The sequence below is a fragment of the Bidens hawaiensis genome, unplaced genomic scaffold, assembly GCF_021521415.1.
Source record: "Bidens hawaiensis isolate Kalapana, Puna unplaced genomic scaffold, B.hawaiensis_p1.1 tig00020636_1, whole genome shotgun sequence".
Classification (NCBI taxonomy): Eukaryota; Viridiplantae; Streptophyta; class Magnoliopsida; order Asterales; family Asteraceae; genus Bidens; species Bidens hawaiensis.
Window position 1 is genome coordinate 258855 of NW_027493154.1, and position 11209 is coordinate 270063.

Consider the following 11209-nt stretch of genomic DNA (forward strand, 5'->3'; position numbering starts at 1 on the left):
AAGATTTGCATTAATATAATGTCAGAAATAATCAAAAATCAATTAGGGTTTCATAATGGAATGTTTTGATCTTTAGGAAGAAATCCGTACAGGAATATATCAGCCGTCAAAATCACAATCAGGTGTAAGGTCTAGGTGTCGTCTATCTTAGGCATGCCCTAAATTATTCCTTTTATAGGCCTGCCCTGACACCTGACATTCCTTCTAGAAACCCTAATGATAGTAAAAATACATATTAAAACAAAATGCAAAAGATTCTAAGTGTAAACAGGTCTTCGAGCAAGCTTTGCAGCTTTTGTCTTCATCGAGCAGACCTGGTAACCGTAAACTGGGTTGGGGAACAATTCTCTTATCAGAATTTACTTAGGATATTTTCCTTAGAAAATATCCATCTAGTAGACTTCAATCTTCTTGACCATATCAAACTTTGCTCGATATAGTCCTACGAGCAAACTTGATCTTCAGAAATCCCTTCAACTATTTGTTAACTTTAACTTATTTGAGCAAACCAAAGTGTGCTGGTAACACTGTAGCTTATGATGTTAGCACTGTAGCATGCTCTAAGTTGACCTTGCTACTAAGAAGTCCTTAGCATATTTTCTTATCAACTTCCTTCAAGCTTGCCAGGACCACTGTTTATTAAGAATAAACCTTGTTAGATCTTCCAAAAGACTTGATATCAGCTTGGTTTAGCCAAGGGTTTTCTCGGGAAGCAAACCGTGCTTGACTTTAAAGAACAACCTTGCTAGACAAAGTGAAGTGTGCTCGAACTTACACTTAAGAAGACTTCAAGAAGATGACCTCGCCCGATAGGCAAATTACCTTGCTAGATCAAGTAAAACCTTGCTGGGAGGCCTAAGTGTGCTTGGTATTCATACTTAGCCATTTTTTAGAGAGGTTGAGAAGATTCCAATCTTCATTATGTCTTTTCCTCATCCCAACAACACTCACAAGACGAAAGAGATCCATATGAATCATTTCAAGTACTTATTCAATAGAGCTTATGAGTTTTGTTTTGTGAGATGATTTATGCTGCTTTCCTTTCTGACATGAAACACGCTTGTCATCCAGTTTGAACTCCCTTGTTGGTAAACCAATGACATGCTCACATTTAACAAGTTTGTTCATATTCTTCAAATTGACATGACAAAGCTTTCTGTGCCACAATTTTGTTTCATTTTCAGTGACCTTTTACACAAAACAAGTACCATCTCTAGAAATAGCATCTTTCATTTTCAGTTCATATAAGTTTCATTTCTAGAAGCCATCATCATTATCATATAAGGAGGAATTACAAATTTATGTTTGAGGATGAAACAATGATAATCATCAAATCCAACCTTATAACCTTTATCACACATCTGTGCTATGCTCAATAGGTTATATTGTAAACCTTTCACATAGAACACATTATCAAATGACACTTTCCATTGGTGAGAATGCCTTTCCCCACAATTTTTCCTCCATTTTCATCACTCCCAAATGAAAGATGACCTTAAAAATTTTCTTCATAATTAACCAATGACCTCTTTTCACAAGTCATGTGCATAGAACATCCACTGTCCATATACCATACATCATTTTATGTTGTGGACTGTTCTTGCACAAATCAAAGAAAAGGAATCAGTTAAGTGATGAAATATAAGGTAAAATGTAAGGCCCCGATACCGGTAGCCCTACTTTCGTGTTGGATTTACTCATAAACGCAGTTCTAAATATCAGAGTTAATTAAAACATTCGCGGAACATTAAAAACATTCAAACCATTACATTCCATAACCATAATTCTTGTCTTATCGAGCATTCATAGTCATTTAAAAACAAAACATAGTCTTATAAAATAAAACATCATAGCAAAATCTCTAGATGCCAGCTTCGTCCAACTCTGCCATGTGTCCTCCTCAAGCTACCTGCCTCATTCTACTCACCTGCGTGCATACTAAAAGTCACCTACGCTGAGTGAGTTCTAATTAATCACATAATCATACAATACCTTCTTACATTTCATACTTAACCTCTTAACTTTCTTTCATACACACGTAAGTGCATATACTTTCATTCTTACCTTCATACTTTCTTTACATACATAATCATACGTTTTAAAGAGCCTTTCGCCCTATAACCTCACAGATATTATAAGGGTCTGGTCCCTAACATCACAGATATTATAAGGGTCTGGTCCCTAACATCACAGATATTATAAGGGTCTGGTCCCTAACATCACAGATATTATTAGGGTCTGGTCCCTACCATCACAGATATTATTAGGGTCTGGTTCCAACCATCACAGATATTATTAGGGTCTGGTCCCTTTGTTCGTGTAACTGTACCGTAACTGTTCATACATACTTTCCTTGACAATACGTGCAATCTCCGAAGAGCGTTCACGTACCATTATCATAATATACATACATTATGCATACATCATATATTCATACACACATCATATCTTTCATCATACGTATCGATCATATCTTAACTACCACCTGACGGTACATGCAATATCCGAAGATCGTTCACGCACTGTCAAACAATCATCATACATAAATCATACAAGACATACACTTACCACTTAAGATAAGTGTATTAACTATCACATCGAGTATGCACACAGCCCCGAAAACATAACAAGGAAGTGGGACTAGAAACTCACCTCAATGCGGTTGCGTTCACCGTTTACGGTTATTCCCTTCTTGAGCTGTGCACGACTAACTGTATAATAATTATACGTATCAATAAACTATCACTACACATATCGTCTTTGTAGTTTATTCATTACCCTCAACGAACGGGGGTCCGGGGGCAGCGCCCCTGGCAGCGGGGTTCTAGGGGCGGCAGCCCCTAGCGGGGTCCAAGGGGCAGAGCCCCTGGCTGGGGTTAAGCTGCCAGGTCAGCTTGGAAATATTTTATTTTCATTAACTGTCTTAACACATTTTCCATTAGCATTTTGAATCATTGAATAATATGCTACTTAAAAGTTCAAGGGCTTATTTGTAATTAAATCATTCTTTTCTAAGTCCAAGGACCATTCTGTCATTCTGTTAAACTTCTAGTTCGTTACTTATCCTTAACGAACTGACTTTCCATGACGAACTGGTTCTTGTAACGAATTGGAACCTTTAACGAACTGGCTACTTACACGAATTGGACTTTTAACGAACTGGACTCTTAGCGAATCAGTCCACGTAGCGAACCAGTCCAAGTAGCGAATTGGACCTTCTAATTCGTTATCTCCTTTAACAACTGGTCATAACGAATCAAGGGTAATTCGTTACCCTTTTCCCTTAACGAATCAGGGACGAATCATAGGCGAACTAAGGCTAGTTCGCTGTGCCCCCTTATGCGAATCGACTAACGAATCACCCTCAGTTCGTTAAGTCCCCATAGCGAACTAGGGTTAGGTCAGGAATGTCAGAACATTCCCTGACATTCCCCTTAACCTCGTACCACTTTCCGGCGCCGCCTTTCCGGCGCCGTCATTGCCGGAAAGCCGCCGAAAAAACGCGTTTTCACCGGAAAAACGGGTTTTAGCTCGTTTTTCACCGTTTTTCGTCCCGTTCGATCCAGATCTAAGCTAGGGTGACTCCTAAGCTCATCATAGGTTCGGTTTATACCCGAATCCACCCGGATCTCGTGACTTAAACGGTTTAACGGTGTCGGCTCGTCGTTTCATGATTATATCTAACGGATTTAAGCTCCTACAACAAAATACTATCATACCTTGGGTCGGGATCCGTTTCTTCTTCTATACTTCGGCTAGAGTGAGAGAGAAACTAGAGAGAGAATCTTAAGTGTGTGTTTTGGATGGTGTAAGGGATATGTGTAAATGAATTAAATGGAGGATTAAGGGTATATATATTTTTGATCATGGGCTTAAGCCCATGGTCTTTCCTTCATTCCCCCATAACCCAAGTCCATAACCCATATCCATTTACCCAACACAAGTCCATCTCGTATTCTATTCAACTAAACCGATAACGACCCGCTATAAAATAAACGAACTTTATTTTATTAATATAACCGAAAGTAGGATGTTACATAAAATAGCTTGCAAATCATCAGTAACATGACCAACATGACCAACTGTTGCACCTGGTTTGGGGTCCTCGCAAACAATCTCACATGAATCATTAGATTCATATCTATATGGACATAATTTTCCCACATAAGGAACTATGCTTTTGCATTCTTCAATCACATATTCCTTTTTCACCATTGTTACATGTGTTTCTGTTCTAGGTTTCCACAAAAACCCATGTGTCTTAAAACCATGTTTCAGAAGAAATTCTCATCACCATTTAATTATTTTGACTTCTTTCTTTTGAAAACATCCTTCTTAATCTTCTCTTCATACCCCGTTGACTTTCCAGAATCAATAGATTTCACTGACTTAGAAGCCACATCAGGTTTAATTCTGATAGGTTGTCTGTTCATTGGAGCCTTCATCTTGTTCTTAAGATCTTTCTTCATTCCCTTATCAGTTAGATCATCTCTTTTTTTATTTCCATCTTCGACATCATTAACTGAATTATCAACCTCTTCTTACCCTTTCCTAAATACTCATTGTACTTTTTCTTGTAAAACCAAAATCTTGTCCAAACTTTGTTGTATCATGGACATGAATTGGTTTGAAGGTAAACCTTTCATTACATGAGTCAGTCAGATGCCCATACGCATCGCAAAATTTGCACCAAACTTGTCCTTTGAAACTTTCACTTGAGTTTCCTCTTTTAAACCTTTCACTTGGTCTAGGAGGATCAACTCCAATAGTCTTTTGAGTAAAGAGACCATCATAGTTAATTGAGAAAGGTATAAATTCTTCAATTTTTATGTCTTGTCTCTCAACTGAACTCTTGACAAAGGTTATCTTTTCCATTTTGATAGGTTTGTCATCTTTGTTGCTTCTAAATCTTGACCACCTTCTTTCATATTCTTCCATGCTTTACATCTCTCCAACATCAAACAGTTCTTGATTAGAGAAGACGGGATAGACAAGAATGAATAGATCATCATTCTTCATGGTTTCTTCTGTTTTCTTGTTTTCTTTGACACTTTCCCTTCTTTGTGGCACATTGTATGTTGATCTTTCAATGTTCTTCTTTGCCTTGGAACCATCACATAGATAAAATGATTTGTGTTCTCTTCTCATTTGTTCATGATGTTTCTTCATTTTGGGAGTAATCTTTGGCAGCAAAGGAATCTTGTCCTTTGGTTTCTGTTTGCCTCTCTTTTCATACTTTAAGCTTTCACAACATGAACTTTTGTCACTTGAATCACTCAAATCATCAATATCCAATAAATCATCATCAAAGTCATCTTCTGAGACTTGGACACCAACAGAGTTTTCAACCTTTGTTTCAATTGCCTTCATTACAAAATTACCCTTGTCATCAACCTCAACCAACTTGTAATTTTCAACAAACTCCTTTCTATCTTCAAACACCTCTCTAAACTGATCAAGGTAAGCATTTCTCTTTTCCTTATCCACTTTCAATGAGTAATTATCACTAAAAGGTGGAGGAACAACTTTATACTTATCTTCTTCCTGGATATTTTTCAACTTACCGCAAATATTCCAGCTGACACCAAATTCTTTAGAAAGTCTACCTCAACTTGAAGTTGAGTATTTTTCAACTTCTCATCAAGATACATTTTCTTTAGTTCTTCAATTTCAATAACATATCTTGACTGAATGAAGTAACTGTCTATACAATCTTGTTCCAAACTTTTGATTTGGTTTTCATATGTCACATCACTCATTTCATACACATTTATGATGCTTTGTTTCTTAAAGAATTCACTTTGCAAATTACCAATTTTCTTTTTCAGGGAATCATTCATTTCAAGCAATTCAAGATTTATGAGATTTGAATGTACCTAAGATGAAGAGGACTCTGCTTCATTCTCTATCTTTGCCATGAATGCTACATTGGCTTTTTTCAATATCATCAGCGTGGTTACTCCAATTAAATACCCCTTCTTGTTGCGGTTGAGCTAATGCAATATTCCCTTGATTTCTTGGTTGATTTGCATTGTTTCTGTTCTGATTGACAGGAGCTTGTGGAGGGACTTGTTGATATGGTTGCTGTTGTGGGATTACTTGTTGATGGTTTTGCTGTTGAAATTTGTTGTTGTTGTTAAACTGCCATTGTTGACCCTGATTCTGATTTTGGAATTGAAACTGATTTCTTTGTTGGTTATTGTTGTTTTAGAACTGTCTTGGCTGGTTGCATTCTCTTGCAAAATGTCCTGGTAATTGACAATTGTAGCAACTTGCTTTGGACTTGTCAAACCCAATTATGTCATTTGGCCCAGACACCAATGACCTACCAGTTCTATTATATAGTATGACAAACTGAAAAATATTTCTTGTTTTTTTTCCGACACTCATCGCGACTTGACTCAAATTTTCGGGACGAAAATTCTTTAACATGGGAATGATGTGACAATCGTCAATTTCAGGTTAACTCCGTTAACTCAACTCCGTCAATTCAAACTTAAAGATCATTGAATCTATAACGCACACCTCATTACATTTAAACTAGGGTTTAAATGACGCTTGACACTTACTACATGTGTAGTCTTTCGGGAATTGCACCGAAACGCAAACGAGTTGACGCAAACAATTGGGGAATAAACGAAAAACGTTAAAACAATAATTATGTGATAATTATGTGTTAGACTTATGTGTTATGTGATAACATTGTTATAAACTTTAACTCAATGTGCTAGAACTAGTTAATTAAGCTAGAAAAGTAACATTTGAAAGTGGAGGACCTAGAGGTAACATGATTGTTATTAAATAATATTAAGCTAAAACCCTAGCCTCTCTTTCTCTCCCCAAACCCGATCGGCAGCCCCTTGCTCCCCCCCCCCCCTTGCGATCGGCCCTCATACACACACATACAATCAAGATTGTTCAAGTTTGATTGAAGATTAAGGTGCTAGGAAGGTATAAACAACTATCCTATGCATCCTCTATGCTTAATTTCGATTTTTAATGGGTTAATTATAAACCCTAGGTCCGATTTTTATATGTGATTGTGTTCATGTGTCTTGTTTTGATTGAAAGATGTATTGATTGTTGAATTGATAACTAGTATTGGTGTTAATGCATGTTAATCGTTTGTTTCTTGATTTTGAGTTCAAGTAAAACCTTAATCATGGATGTAATGTGTAATTGATGTGCATGGATAGTGATTATGGTGTTTAGAGTGTTATATGAACGGATTACGGTCTATAGATGGTTAATATGTTGAGTTTTGTTGCAAACAGTTTCTGGACAGATTGTGTTGTTGATGTTCAATTGACTGTATCTGGGTGTAAATGTAAAAATTGGTTGAGATTATTGATACTACAGTAAACTAGGTTGAGTCTAGTTTCTAAAGAATATAAATTTGCAATTTTTTAACGTGTAAAAGTTAACCTTTATGATTTTACAAAAACGTTGTGCAACGCTGAGTTGTTAGACCTGCTGTTAGGTTGTTTTGTAAATATTATATCTCATGAACTACGAGACCAATTGGGTTGGTTCCACTTCTGGAAGTTGACTTGTTGAGTTAGGAACCTAACCCAAGTGGTCTTGCATTTGTTGGATTTTTAGTTTAACGGGAATTTCAAATAATATTCTGTTGCGCATGAATTTGACTGTTATGAGTTTGCTGTAATGTTTTGATCATTGTGAGAAACATATGTGGAATAAAAATAAAATAAAATATGTTCTGGAAACCTAATACATGTATGCTTTTGTGATGATTTTTGGTAAATTAATTGAGATGCTATGATCGGTGGAATAGACTAGTTTTACAAGTAGAATTCTGTCATTAAGAAACTAGTTGCTGAATTTTGTAAAAGTTGCATGAAACATGGTAATTGCTAATTAATTGTCGTGTTTTGACCAAATTGCCCTTGAGGGGAATAATTGCTAATTAATTGTCGTGTTTTGACCAAATTGCCCTCACGGGGAGTAATTGCTAGTGATGTACATTATTAATACATGACACGTAAATAATTGCTCACACATGTAATGTATCACAAATGTACTTGTTAAAGTCACACACGATTCACAAACGAAACACGAAACATATTGTGTGCATAGGTATTATGTGCCGAGTCTAGAGACTCGATAATAGTTCCGACACTTAGAAAAATCTCCTTGTTGTTTTAGAACGCTAGAGAGAGTTTTTCTGTGCCGCGCATCCTTTGGTGATTTATTTTGGGAATTCTTCGCAAACAGTGAGTTCACTTACCCCTCTAAACTATTTTCAAACGCTTTTCACTTGGGGAGATAACATACTCCGAAAACGCATTTAAGATTTTGTTAATATAGATTATATATCACTTGTAAAGACTAAGTGGCAAACGCAATAACTAAAGTCCTTCATTCACATCGAACAGTTTAATATTGGATAATAGCGAGTCATTGTTGAGTAGTACTATTGGGTTTGACAAACCCCACCCAACGCTAAACTCGACTGGAGGTCGAGTGGGTGTAATCTTGGCTAAACACATACCATGGTCGGGATAGACCTAGTGGCAAGGCAAATGATAAACAGTCAGCTTCGGTGTCGAACACTTAGTAATACTTGTTTTATAGGCTAGCTACCTATAGATATATAATTGACATAACACTATCTGGTAACGCAAAACGATGAACGCAAAACGCTGAACGCAAACGCTAAACGCTTTATTTTATATAAGCTTGTGAACTCACCAACCTCGTGTTGACACTTTTAGTATGTTATTCTCAGGTAGCCGAGGCGGGCGCGCGGTATAGGATCATGCATTATTTGAAACGCTTTTGTTTATGCAACCTGATTTTAAATTGTTATTATGGGGTTTTGAGTCGTCCTGCGTGACACAACTTTTATCTTTTGGTTTTTACGCTTCCGCACTTATTTTCATTTAAACGTTTTTATGGTTTGATTATAACTAATGATTCTGATCCTGTTAGTTCACACCCTCTGACGGTAAAACTCCGTTAGTGGATTTTGAGGGTGTGACATATAGTCTTTTACTTCTTACAGCTAGCATTGCAGCCTGCCACTTCAGATCCATTACTTCCAATTCATCTGCATCAATCTGCTCAAGGTCTTCTTGAACTACACTTGTATGAATCAGATTCTTGGCAACAAATGCATTATAAGATTCAGTGAACATAGAGAAAAGAGCTTAATACTCATTTCCTTGATTCACATTTCCAGCAATATAGGTGCTTGACCACTAGCCATTTGTATCATTATCATCTATTAATTGAATATTGAATCTTGACTATCCTCCTTGATTACTTGACTGACCAGCAACAAACACTCTTGGTGTTTCAACACCATACTCACTTGGTTCTTCAATTATGGGTATTTGTTTTTGGTTCTTGGTTGAAAGATTTCCCATATGTGTAATAAAGGCATTAGCCACTTGGAAGCTTGGCTTATCTTTCTTTATGATGTTGTTCTCAATCATTTCATGCTCAACAGCTTGTAAAAAGCAAATCACATCATCAAGCTTGAAAGTTAGGAAATTAACTTTTTCTTTGATGAATTTGCTTGCAGTATACCATTCTCCAGACAAAGATATGATTAACTTCTTGTTTAGATCAAAATATGTTATTACAAGGTCAGTGGTTCGGATTTCATTGACAATAGCAACAAACCTATGCAAAACAGAATTCAATATTTCTCCTTCTTTGAACTTGAATCTATCTAGCTGTTGCTTTAGTCTGTCCTTCTTGATGTCTTTAAGTTCAGTGTTTCCCTCAAACATTTCCACAATGGAATCAAACATAGCCTTTGCAGTAGTGTGATGAGCCACACTAGTCAATATTTCCCAAGACAGACCAAGCTTCAGCATAGACAATGCTTTATCATCTTTCTTTCTCATCTGTCTTTCAACTGTTTGATTGTTGTTTGTGCCATCAAGGACATAAGGTCCATTTTTGATTAAATTCCACATTTCCACAACATTATAGCACACGGTAGCCTCAAACATAATCTTCCATTTAATGTAGTTTTCTTGTCCTATCAGTCTTGGAATTTTGTTAGTTGACGCCACTTGTTCATCCATTACTCCAGACATGTTTTTGGTATTTTGAAAGATTTTTGAAATGAAAACTTACTTAAACATTAATAAACTTTGAAAAATAATCAGATATGTGAAATAAATCATCAGATCTGTTGAGTCTGGATGGATATTAACAAGATCTAGACACAAAAGGTAAGAAATCAAAGTAAATCAGAATAAAGATCACTTGAAAACCTCAGCACAACCGCAGATCTGAGAAAAATGAAAAACAGGGCAGCTGATATCACAAATCAATGGAACAGTTGTCAGCTGACGTCATTCTTCATCTTTGAAATCAACAGTTTTCAGCAACAAATTAGTAATAGTGCTTCACAAATGCAACAACACAAGCTCTGGTACCACTTGTCGGGTCCCGATTGGCTTACTTAGGCTCACAATAATCAGTATCGTAACCAACACGAATGTGTGACAAGACGGTTACGAAATACTACTTTTGTGAAAGAACGATGAATATCAAAGGCGTAATCAATGATACTCAAATGATTGTTGACACAGACAGAAAAGTAACAAACACACAAATTAACTCAAAAGATTTCCATTTATATTGTGAAGAATACAAAGAAAATCGATTAGGGTTTCTATGTGGAATGTTTGTATTTGTGGCAGCTTTTCAGTACAAAGATATTCTTTTCAAGGAAGAGACAGCTGTAAAATCACAATATTCGCTCAGTGTCCGTTGTCATAGGCGTGCCCTAAAGATTCCTTATATAGGCACACCTGACATTCATTCTAGAAACCCTAATGATTGATACTAAACATATTCAAACATATTACAAAAATTACTAAGTGTAAACAGGTATTCGAGTAAGCTTGGAAGCTTTTGTCTTTGTCGAGCAGACCTGGTAACCATTAAGTGTGCTTGGAACAGTTCTCTGAGTAAGCTTTACTTAGAATATTTATTCTTCAAGCAGACTTTAATCTTCTGATTTATATCAAACTTTGCTCGATATATAGCCTACGAGGAAACTTGTTCTTCTTGAATCCCTTCAACCTTTTGTTGCTTAACTTATTTGAACAAGTTAAATGCGCTGATGACACTGTAGCTTGCTCAAGGTTGAACCTTGCTCATTGTAAGTGCTTAGTAATTTCTTCAGTAAACTTCCTTCAAGTATGCTGGGACCACTATATATTGA